At 36.7% G+C, this 12,745-nt stretch overlaps 1 non-coding gene across 1 annotated transcript; it reads left to right on the forward strand.

Annotated features, from left to right (window-relative positions):
- The first annotated feature begins 599 nt into the window (after positions 1-599).
- LOC119799628 lies at positions 600-788 on the forward strand. Its single transcript, XR_005282906.1, has one exon. It is a non-coding gene; the product is annotated as a U2 spliceosomal RNA (small nuclear RNA).
- The last annotated feature ends 11,957 nt before the right edge of the window (positions 789-12,745 follow it).

Raw genomic sequence — 12,745 nt, forward strand, 5'->3', positions numbered from 1 at the left:
GTAGCCCTAGGTATACTGGAACTTGTTTTGTAGACCACACAGGTCTCAAACTCACAGAGATCTGCCTGCTTCTGCCTCTTGAGTGCTGGGATTAAAGGCATGTGCCACCTTGCCCAGCAATGATGTAGTTTTAATCTTTAATTTTATTAATTTGTGTCTTTCTACTTTGGATTTTTTTATCTTCTCAAAGAACCAACTTTTGTTTTTAATTATTATTTTGAATTTCTAATGTAGTATCCATTTCATTAATTTCTATTCTGATATCCTTTACTATTTTCTGTCTACTAGTTCCGAGTTTTCTCATACTTCTAAGATCTTGAAGTTCACCATTAGGTTGTTTGTATGAACTGTCTCTGGTTTTAGACACAGGCCTTCCAAGCTATGACGTTCCTCATTAGACTCCCAAAGGTCATTGCGGACTATGTTGCTCTTTTTATTTAATTCTAGAAGTCATTTTATTTTTCCAAGGTTTCTTCAGTGAACCACTAATTACTTGAGTGTATTACTTAATCTTCAGTGTTGTGTAGTTTCTGTGGCTTCTGTTGTCATTAACTTCTAGTTTCATTCCATTATGATAGTATAAAATATAAGGTGTTATCATCACTTCTCGATCTTTTGGCTAAGATCAAGTGTAGTATCTGTTCTTATCAGTTTAATATCTGATATGTCCTCTATCCGAGGACAATATATTAAATGAATTTTTGGAAATAGGAGTTGGATAGGAGTTGCTCTGTCCTCTCCATGCATTGACCTGGTATTGCAGTACTTTCAGAAATGGTACACCTCCTCGGGAGAATACATACATACATACATACATACGTACGTACGTACGTACGTACATACATACATATGTACATACATATATATGGTATTATCTATAGTGTCTTCTATTTCCTTAGATATGAGTTGTGACCCAGACTGTAGCATATTTTAGAGATCTCCACAGATGAGAATAATGTATAGTATTGTGCAGCCATTGAGTAGAATATTTTGTTAATATTTGTTAAATTTGTTTTATTCATGAAATAGTTTAAGCCTAGCATTTTTTTTGTTATTTTTTTGACTGGGTAATCTGTCAATTGATAGGGGTAGAATATTAAATTGGCCCACTGTTTGTTATTGAATCTAGACCTATAGACGCATTTATCTCCAGTAGTATTAAGTTTATGAAACTAGATGTATATACAGTTGGTGAATATATATTTATAAATGTTATATTTTCTTGATGAATTGCTTCCTTTATTATTTTTCTCTCTTTCCCTTTGACTAATTTTTGATTGAATTTTTTGTCTGTCAGACATAAAATGGTTATTGATTTTTTTTTCCTGCTTCAAATTCATTGGTATATTATTCCATTCTTTGACTTTTAGTCTGTTTCTCTTCCAGTGAGATATATCTTGCTATCAACAAATATCAGGATCTTGTATTTTAATCCAATCATCTAGTCCACCTCTTAAATACGTTATTTTTTTGAAAATAAAATGTAACTATATAAGCTATATAATTTACCCCACCTCCTTTCTTCCTTTTCCTTCTGTCCTGGGTGTTTGTTTGTTTGTTTGTTTGTTTTGTTGTTGTTGTTGTTTGGAGTCAACTTGACACAAGCAAAAGTCATGGGAGGAAGGAGCTCCGGCTGAGGAAATGCCTTGGTGAGATCCAGCTGTAAGGCCATTTTCTCATTTAGTGATCAATGAGGGAGGGAGGCTCCAGCCCATGGTGGGTGGTGCTATCCCTGGGCTGTTGGTCCTGGGTTCTGTAAGAGGGCTGGTTGAGCAATCCATGGGAAGGAAGTCAGTAAAAGTTGCTTTTCTCCATGGCTTGGCCTCTACATCATCTCCTACTTCCAGGATCCTGACCTGCTTGAGTCCTGTCCTGACTTCTCAGTGATGAACAGCAATGCTGAGTGTAAGTCAAATAAACTCTTCCCCAACTTTGCTTTTAGGTCAAGGTGTTTTGAACAGCAATAGAAACCCTAACTAAGACACCGTCCTTCAACCCCTCCCATGTACTCTTCTTGCTCTCTCTCAAATTCATGGATAATTTTTCTTAAATTGTTGATACACACATTATATAATGTTACATACATAGTGAGATATATAAATTTGATCTTCTCAGCTTTAATGTTACTTGTATGTATATTATTTCAGGACTGACTATTTGGTGTTGGATAATCAATTGGTGGGCTCTTTCTCTGGAGAAGACTGTTTCCCCACTCTCAGCGTTCCTTAGTTTGTCTGTAGTTTGTTGTCTAGGGTTGGATCCCTTTTAATTGGGGAGTTTAGACCATTAACAGTTAAGACTATTTTAATATCAAGGCTAATATTTTCTAGTTCTTTAAACTTGGTTGATTATTGTCCTTGTTTGTTCTCATACTCTATTTTTCCTTTATCCCCTATTTATTCATGAGATTCCTGACTTAGTCGGTCAGACAGGTTTAATTCTTTCCTAGTTTTCATTTATTAATCTATTCAGTTCTTGAGACTTATTTTTGTTCCTGCTGTTATGTTCTGATTATCTTTCCTTTCTGTGAGTAGAATCCCTTAAGGCTTCTTCTGTAATACTGAATTAGTTTAGTTTATCCATAAATTAAAAATATATATTTCTTAGATGTAATGATCTTTTCTAGTAGTTATTTATATTCAGAATTTAAATATATTTAATTCCACTCTTTCCCAACATTTATGGTATCACTGAGATATCTGTTGTCATATATAAATATCATTTAACAATGAATGTTTTGGAGAGGTTCTCTTTTTGACATGTCTTTTTGAGGTACTAAATGACTCTTGTATTTGTTTGTTCTTACTTTTATATAGACTTATGACATTTTTCTTCTATCATTTCATTGTTTTTTTCTTTGTGTTTAATGATTTATTTATTTGTTTTGCTCCTTATCCCTTTCTTTCACTCCATGGATTATTGGGTTTGTTTTCTTCACTGTGCTACAGAATTATTGATTGTCAGGGTTATGATTCATTATGTTTTTATTGCCGTCAAATGCAATGGCTCCTTGGTCTTGTCTGCCATAGTTGGTACACTTTAATCCACTTGATCCAGTATGCCATTGATGCTTCCAATGGTGCCTTTTACTTGGATGATTGGCTTTTTGTTTCCATGATTCTTTTTGTTTCTTTGTCAGAATATCAATTTCCTTGCAGAATCCTTCCTCTGTAGTGCTGCATTTCTTCTCGATTCTGCTCACTTTAAATAATCTAGGTTCTAAATTGATTTTCTTACTGCATTCCTAGACTTGTTTCTGCCCTCTTTGAAGTTACTAACCGAAGTTAAAGCAGAACTTTGAATTTATCTTTTGACATTTCAGGTATTTTATTACTTTTGTTTTCAGTTTTTGGAGAATTATGGAATTTAGGATGTGCTACAGTGACTTACTTGTTCATACTTTTTGTGTTTTCTATGTCGTGTTTTTTATGCGTGTTAGAATGGATGCATCTTTCACTTTTATTTTGTAGTTTTCCCTTTGTTTTATTTTATATCAGTCGTTTAGTGGGTAGTCCTCACTTTGGCTTACGTTCCCTACTACTACTTAGAGGGGAGATGAAAGCAGCAGTAAATGACTGGACACAAATGCCAGCAAAGGAACTAAGATGCAATAAAAAGTAAATGGGCATTTTAATTACATCTCCAATAAGAATAGGGACAAAAGACCTAGGCTACTGTTATGATGAGTGACATTTAAATAATATTAAAGATAAAGGCATTACAATTAAGAATTTTCAAAGAGGAGGGAATGAGGAAAGGGAAAAGAAGAGTGGAATGAGAGAAAAGTCCACGTGCTGAGGAAGGGAAGAAAATGAGAGAAGAGAATGGGAACCGACAGGAAAGTGGTAAATCATAAAACCTAATCAAGCCCAAGAACTAAACCAATAAAACCATCATAAAACCTAAGCAAGCTTAAGACCTAAAAGTAATGAAGATTAGTTACACAAAATAGTAAATAGAATAAAAATGAAAAACTCTGCCAACTTTTGCCAGTACTCCTTGCTTTCCTGAAATGAAATTAAGTTCTCCTAGCAGAGTTGGTTTTTGCAGCAAACTTGGCAGATAGACAAGCTTCTTATCTTTCTAGAGTTCGATCGATCCAGTTCAGAGTAACTTCATACAATCTATCTTTCCTCTGTAATTGAATTCCTGGACAGCAATGAGCTTTCTCTCTGCCCAGCACAGTGATGGTCTCTTCCATGGTGCTCATCCTGCCAGCACCTGTGTCCTGTGTGCGCCATGCAGTCAAGGTTTGTAGCCAGGGATTTCAATGTCCAAAGGTCACATCCTTGCTTGAGTTTCATTTTGAAATTGGATATTAAAACCTTACCAGGGCTCAGGGCTGCCTTTAAGCCAGCACTTCACTGTCTGTGCCTGAAGATCGTTCTTACATTCCGCCCCATCAACTCCTGTGGGGTGTCTGTGCATCTCAGGATTGGTGCCTGTTTAGGCAAAGTAGGAAGAGTCTTTGGTGCTTTTTAGATAGTAATACTGCCCACGTTTTCTTTCTGCTCTTCCCAGCAAAGCTGTTGATTGAAGAGCTTTTCTCACTGGTGATTCCCAGCTTGTTCCCCCCTTAATAGGTAAAGTGGTACAAGCCAAACTGGGTCCTTTTCTCCAGTATCTGCTTCCCATAGGACACAGATCTAGCATATAAAATTTTGGCATTTCACTGTTCCCTTCTGGATCATCTCTTCTCTTGTTTGCAGCCCTAGTCAGGTGATACTGATTTTCCTTCTTACTTTTTTGTTTGGTTCATTAACTGGAGTCTGTTGCTTTCTTTGTATATGCAATGTCCCCATATTTCTGAACTTGATGTCATTTATCCACATTGTTTATTGTGCCCTCCCGCCTGCTTTTCAATGTTTTTATCCCTTTGGCAGTCACAGATCATTTCTTTTACTCAGGCTGATGGATGCACAGGAGAGGGTCGCTTGGTGCTTCTCCACCAGCTTGAGAATCAATTCTGTACATTGGTCTTGCTTGTGCCCACACCTCTAGCCTCAATGAAATGCTGCCTGCTCAGTCACACTGAAGGGGAGCAGATTATTTTCATTGGGGGTTTGTCTTAAAAAAAACATTTCTTTACAGGCTTCTTGTATTGGCAATAATGGTGGTAAGCACACTGTAGAAACACAATTTTGTAATTGAATTGTTTCAATTACAATTAAAACAATTATATCATGGTAAGGCCTTAGTGAACCTCCGGGATCAGACAAGCAAGGCCTGAGACATTTCTGGGAGCAGGCAGGAAGACTCCAGTGACCCCTGGGAGCACTGAGCTTCCTCCAGGAGCTCTGAGCAACTAGAACCATGACCCTAATTCCACCTTGAAGAGCCTTGGACCCACTGGCATCTGGAGCGATGATTATCAGAGACACAGCCTCAGCTACACCAATTGGAGGAAAAGATGGATAGACAACAAGATAAGAACAACTCAAAACACAAAGAGCAACATGGCACCACCAAAAACTAGTAGCTCTACAATAGCAAGATTTAAAACACCCCAGCACAGATGAAGACAACAGCAAGACTTAACACCCCAGCACAGACAAAGACAACAGTAAGACTTAAACACCCCAGCACAGACAAAGACAACAGCAAGACTTAAACATCCAGCACAGATGAAGACAATAGCAAGACTTAAAACACCCCACCTAGCAACAGATGAAGCAGAAGAAAATGACTTAAAAATAATCTTAGAAAAATGTTTGAGGCCCTTAAAGAGGAAATGAAAAATTCCTTCAAGGAAGTAGATGGAAAGACAAACAAAAATTTAGAAGAAATCAGCCAATTCCTTTAAAGAACCCCACCCCCCCAAAGAAAACAATCAAACAAGTAAAAGAAACAATTCAAAAACTTGAAAAATGAAATAGAGACAATAAAAAAACATAAACCAAGGGGATTCTGGAAACAGGAAATATGGGTAAACAATCAGGAACCACCAAATGCAAGGATAAACAGTAGAATACAAGAGATTGAGGGAAGATCTCAGGCATTGAAGACATGTAGAGGGGAACAGATCATTGGTCAAAGAAAATGTTAATCTTAACAAAATTTAACACAAAATATCCAGGAAATCTGGGACACCATAAAAAGACTAAAGTAAGAATAATAGGAATAGAAGAAGAAGTCCAACTCCAATGCACGAAAATATATTTGAAAAATCATAGAAGAAAACTTTCTCAACCTAAAAAACTTTCATAGGATCATGCCTATGGAAAATAAAGAAGCTTACAGATCACCAAATAGACAAAAAGTCTCCCTCTCCACATAATAAGCAAAACACTAAACATACAGATAAAAGCAAGAAGATTAAGAGCTACAAAGGAAAAGGCAAGTAACATATAAGGCAGACCCTATCAGAATTACACCTGACTTCTCAATAGAAACAATGAAAGCCAAAAGATCCTGGTCAAGTGTTATACAGACATTAAGAGACCCCAGATGCCACCCCAGAAATACTATACCCAGCAAAATTTCATTCACCATAGATGGGGGAAAACAAGATATTCCACGACCCCAGAACCAGATTTAAACAATACTTCAGCCACAAATTCAGCCATACACGAAGTACTCAAAGGAAAACCTTCCAACCCAAGGCAGTCAGTTACACTTACAAAACACAGACAATAGATAATCTCACAGCAGTAAATTCCCAAAGAAGGAAAAGCAAACAGAATAACATCACCACCATCACCAATAAAAACCAAAATGACAGGAACTAGCAACACTGGTCATTATTATCCCTTAATATAAATGGACTCAGTTCACTTATAAGAAGACACAGGTTAACAGGTTGGCTACTACAAGGAACAACACCTCAACCTCAAAGAGTAAAGAGTTTGAAAAAAATTTCCAATCAAGTGGACTAACAAACAAGCTGGTGTGTCTATCTTAATATCCAAAAATAGACTTTAAACTAAAATCACTCACAAAGAAACAAGGACATTTCATATTTGTCACAAGAAAAGTTCATCAAGAGGGAAATCTCAATTCTGAACATCTATGCCCCAAATACAAAAAATATATGCACCCTCATAGTAAAGAAACAATTCTAAAGCTTAAATCACTCTCACCACTGAACAGGTCTGCCAGACAGAAACTTAACATAGAAATAAGGGAACCAACAGATGTTATGGCTCAAATGGATTTAACAACATCTATAGAAATACCATCCAAAGATAAAATATAACCTTCTTTTCAGCAACCTCATGGAACCTTCTCAAAAATTGACCACATACTCAGTAACAAATCAAACCTCAACAGATACAAAAAATTGGAATGATCCCATGTATCTTAGCAGATCACCATGACTTAAAGTTTAGAATTCAACAGCAACACTAATTCCAGAAAGCCCAAAAACACATGGAAATTAAACAATGCTCACCTGAATCACCAATGGGTCAAGGAAGAAATAAAGGAAGAAATTAAAAAATTCTTAAAATTCAATGAAAATGACCGCACAAACATACCCAAACTTATGGGACACAGTGAAAACAGTGTTAAGAGGAAAGTTCATAGCACTAAATGCCCTACATAAAGAAGCTTGAAAAATCCCACACTAGTGAGTTAACAGAACACTTGAAAGCTCTAGAACAAAAAGAAGGAAACTCACCCAGGAGTTCTAGATGACAGAAAGTAATCAAATTGAGCTATGAAATCAACAAAATAGAACAAAGAAAGCAATATAAAGAATCAATGAGACAAAGAGTTGATTCTTCAAGAAATCAACAAAATGGTAACCTTTATCCAAACTAACCAAAAGGCAGAGAGAAAATATCCAAATTAACAAAATCAGAAATGAAAACGAGGACATAACAACAGACATGGAAGAAATCCAGAGAATAAATTATCAGGTCATATTTCAAAAAAACTGTACTCAACAAAATTGGAAACATAAAGATAATAGACAATTTTTCTGGATAAATATCCCTTACCAAATTAAATCAAGACTAGATAAGCAAATTAAATAGGCCTCTAACTACTAAGGAAATAGTAACAGTCATCAAACTCTCCCAACCAAAAAGAGCCCAGGACCAGTTGGTTACAACTCAGAATTCTACAAGATTTTCCACAAGAAGAACGAATACCAATAATCTTCAAATTGTTCCACACAATAGAAATAGAAGGAGCATTCCCAACTTCTTTTCAAGGCTTCAGTTACCCTGAAAACCCAAACCACACAAAGACACTACCAAGAATGAGATTAACAGACCGATCTCATGAACATTGATGCAGAAATACTCAAAAAAAAAAAAAATACACTCACACTGAATCTAAGAACACTTCAGAAAAATCATTTCATCATGACCAAGTAGGCCAGGTAGATGGTTCAAATATGAAAATCTGTCAATAAAATCCATCATATATGTAGATGAATGCAAATAGCATGTCTCATACTTGCTCAGAATTGATTATTTGTGTTCCCCTATACATATATACAAACTAAAAGATAAGAAATACATGATCATCTAATGTCATTTGATGCTGAAAAAGCCTTCAACAAAATTCAACATCCCTTCATGGTAAAAGATTTGGAGGGAGCTGGGATACAAGAAACATATGTTTACATAATAAGGCAATATACAACAAGCCAACAGCCAACATCAAACTAAATGGAGAAAAATTCAAAGCGATGCCATTGAAATCAGGAAAAAGACAAGGTTGTCCACTCTCTCCATATCTATTCAATATAGTACTTGAAGTTTTAGCTAGAGCAATAAAACAAAAGGGGATACAAATAAAAAAATGAAATTTAACTCTCACTATTTGCGGGTGATATGATAGTATATATAAGTGACCCCCAAAATTCTACTAAGTGATGTAGGAGAGTCTTCTGTTTGTGTTGATTTTCATTCATTAATAAAGAAATTGCCTCGGCCCATTTAATAGGCCAGCCCTTAGGGTGGGTTGAGTAGTAGACAGAACAGAATGCTGGGAAGAAGGGAAAGTGAGGCCAGACTCTTCAGGCAGTCACCATAGTTGAGTCGCCATGCCTCTCCTCTCTGAGATGGATGCAGGTTAAGATCTCTCCTTGGTAAGCGACCACCTCATGGTTGTCTGCACAGATTACTAAATATAGGTTAAAGAAAGATGTGAGAATTAGATAATAAGAGGCTTGAAACAAATGGGCCAGGCAGTAGTGTTTAAAAGAATACAGTTTCCATGTAATTATTTCAGGTGTAAAGCTAGCCAGGTGGCGGGATGAAGCCCTGCCGCTCCATCTACAACTAAGGAACTCCTACAAACTGAAAAACCCCTCTCAGTAATGTAGCAGGATACAAGATTACTCAAAAATATCAGTAGCCCTCCACACAGATGATAAATGGCTGAGAAAGAAATCAGAGAAATATCACTCTTCACAATACCCACAAATAACATAAAATATCTTGGGATAACTCTAACCAAAAAAGTGAAAAGACCTGTATGATAAGAACTTTAAATCTTTGAAGAAAGAAATTGAGAAGACACCAGAAATGGAAAGTTCTCCCATGCTCTTGGGTAGGTAAAATTAACCATAGTAAAAATGGCAAGTCTTACCAAAGAAACCTACAGATTCAATGCAATGACCCATCAAATATCCCAGAAATTTTTTTTCACAGACCTCAAAAGAACAATACTCAACTTCATGTGGAAAAAAACAAAAATCCTAGGTAGCCAAAGCAATCCAGTACAATAAAGAAACTTCTGAAAGCATCGCCATCCCTGACTCATACCCTACTATAGAGCTCTAGTAATAAAACAGTCTGGCTTGGCATAAAAACAGACAAGAGGACCAATAGAATTGAAATTGAAGACTCAGATATCAAATCCACACACCTCACGAACACCTTATTTTGAAAAAAAAAAGCCAAAAATATGAAATGGAAAAAAGAAAGCATATTTAACAAATGGTGCTGGCATAACTGGATATCAACATGTAGAAGAATGAAAATAGATCCATCTATCACCATGCACAAACTCAAGTCTAATGAATCAAAGGCATCACCTCAACATAAAACTAACTACACTGAACCTAATAGAAAGAAAGTAGGAAGTACAGTTGAATGCACTGGCAAGGAGACCACTTTCTAAATATAGCCCTGTAGCACAGACCATTGAGAGCAAACACTAATAAATGGGACCATCCTGAAACTGAAAAGCTTTTTGTAAAGCAAAGGACATGGTCAAACAAAACTACACGGCAGCATACAGAATGGGAAAAGATCTTCACTAACCCACGTGGACAGAGCACTAATCTCCAAATATACAAAGAACTCAAAACCTTGACATCCAAAGAACAAAATAATCCAATAAAAATGGGGCACAGACCTACACAGAGAACTCTCAACAGACAATCTCAAATAGCTGAAAGACAATGAAATGTTCAACATCCTTAGCCATCAGAGAACTACAAATCAAAACAACTCTTGAGATTCCATCTTCTACCTGTCAGAATGACCAAGATCAAAAATACTGATGACAGCTTATGCTGGAGAGAATGTGGGGCAAGGAGAGCACTCCTTCATTGCTGGCGGGAGTGCAAATTTGTACAGCTGCTTTGGAAATCAGTATGGTGTTTCTCAGAAAATTATGAAACAATCTATCTTAAGACCCAGTAATACCAGTTTTGGGTGTATACCCAAAGGATTCTCAATCATACCACAAGAAGTGATCAACTATATTCATAGAAGCATTATTTGTAATAGCCAGAAACTGGAAATAACATAGGTGTTTCTCAACAGAAGAATGGATAAAGGATATGTGGTACACTTACGCAATGGAGTACCACTCAGTGGTAAAAAATAATGATGTCTTGAAATTTGCAGGCAAATGGATAAATCTAGAAAAAAAGCATAATGAGTAGGGTAAAACAGACCCAGAAAGACAAATATGGTATGTAATCACTCATAAGGGATATTAGATGTAAAACAAAGGTTACCAGCCTATAGTCCACAAACTCCAGATACCTAGACAACAAAGAAGAGCCCTAAGAGAGACAATACATGGATCTACATAGGAAGTAGAAAAAGACAAGAGCTCCTGAGTAAACTGTAATATGGGGGTCATGGGAGAGGATAGAAAGAGAGAGGGGAGGGAGAGAGGGGAAGCAGAGAAAAACTGTATAGGAAATAAAAGCTATAAAAAGAATAGAAAAGCCCAATTGAATCGAAATTGAATTCTTCCTTTACCTCTGAATATTTCTGCTCCCTAGTACTGACCTGACTGGGTTCCCGCTGGCTAATTCTCCCATTCATTTCCTCTCTAAGGTAACGGGCAGGTGAATGTACTTACGTGTTGTCATCAGTACCATAGATCTTCATCTTTTATTAGTGGTTCCCTTGTGACTGACTGACTCTCTAGTCATTTCATCTGGCATATATTTCATGTGAGTTACTTGAATATAGGAGGAGCTTAATAAATTCTATCTTCTGTTTTATTTAAAACCCCTATGTGTTTGTTAGATACAGCAGATACTGGTATTCTGACTGGATAAAGCCTTTTATCTTAACCATATATCAAGAAGTTTTTGTTTAGTGTTTAAGAAGTCATATCTTGGTATTTTGCAAACAAGACAAAGAAGTGTGTGTGTGTGTGTGTGTGTGTGTGTGTGTGTGTTTGCAATGCATGCATACAAGCTTGTATACATGTAAGTTCTTTCCCTGACACCAATAAATCAATAAGCAAAAATTAATCTGGAAAGATGTAAGTACTTCATTTACTATTCAGTGTGGAAGAAACTTCTCTTCAACTTCCCAGAGGGAAGCAGGTCCCTGACATGGCTTAACCAAGTGTTCTCTCTGCCACTTTTAGCCACTGTACATTTGAAAACCTGGCCTGTTGTAGGGTAAGCAGCCTTTATCTTAGATGAGCTGTCTCTTGTTAATGCTGTGATATCTGAGACTTCAATCTGTTGTAAACCTGTAATTCTTGACCTGGTTCTTCCCTGACTTTCTAACCCTCTGGCTGGACCCCTCTGACTCGTGTCTTCTTCCCAAGCCTGTATAATCTAACCCCAAGTGCTATGAATTCTTCTGCTTGTCTGAGTTCCATGTCATGAGTCTCACAATTCTGTAGAGATTAATGCCTGCCATATGTAGCAGGCTTTTCTTGGACCACCAGCCCCCAAATCATGGCCAGGAGACCTTACTATAGTCTAGAATGCTCAGACATAGTTAGGCTTGTCCCCACCTAGCACTTATAACTTATTTCATCCTTTTTCTCCCTCACCTCGGGCCTTTTTTGTCTTCTTTTTCTTATGTCCACTTCCTGCTTCCTCCTTATCCGGTTAGTTGGTGACTACCTGGCTAGCTGACCCATGGTGTCTTCCCTCTTTCTCTCTCATTCTTTTTAAGCTTAGATCTTTCCTCCTATTTATTCTCTCTGCTTGCTGGCCCTGCCTAACCCTCTATGGCCTAGCTATTGGCCATTCAGCTTTTTATTATACCAATCATGTGCTTTAGGTGGGTAAGGTGAAATAGCAACACATCTTTATTTTGTTAAACAAATACAATGCACCTTTACCAAATTCAGAGAAATGCTATGCTCCTTTTCTATCCTATCTTGTGAGTCCAAAGTTTTGTACCTAATTTTCTATTATAACTAAAGAAAACTATAACTGTAAGTATCTAGTATTCATTTACATTAAAGACCACAGAAGGATATAATATTATCTGAATAAACAAGAAGTGCAGTGTCAACCGCTTCCAAAGCTATAAAAATGACAGAGACATCTGACTTCTGTACAGTCACCCAAGTTTTT

The sequence above is a fragment of the Arvicola amphibius genome, chromosome 12, assembly GCF_903992535.2.
Source record: "Arvicola amphibius chromosome 12, mArvAmp1.2, whole genome shotgun sequence".
NCBI lineage: Eukaryota > Metazoa > Chordata > Mammalia > Rodentia > Cricetidae > Arvicola > Arvicola amphibius.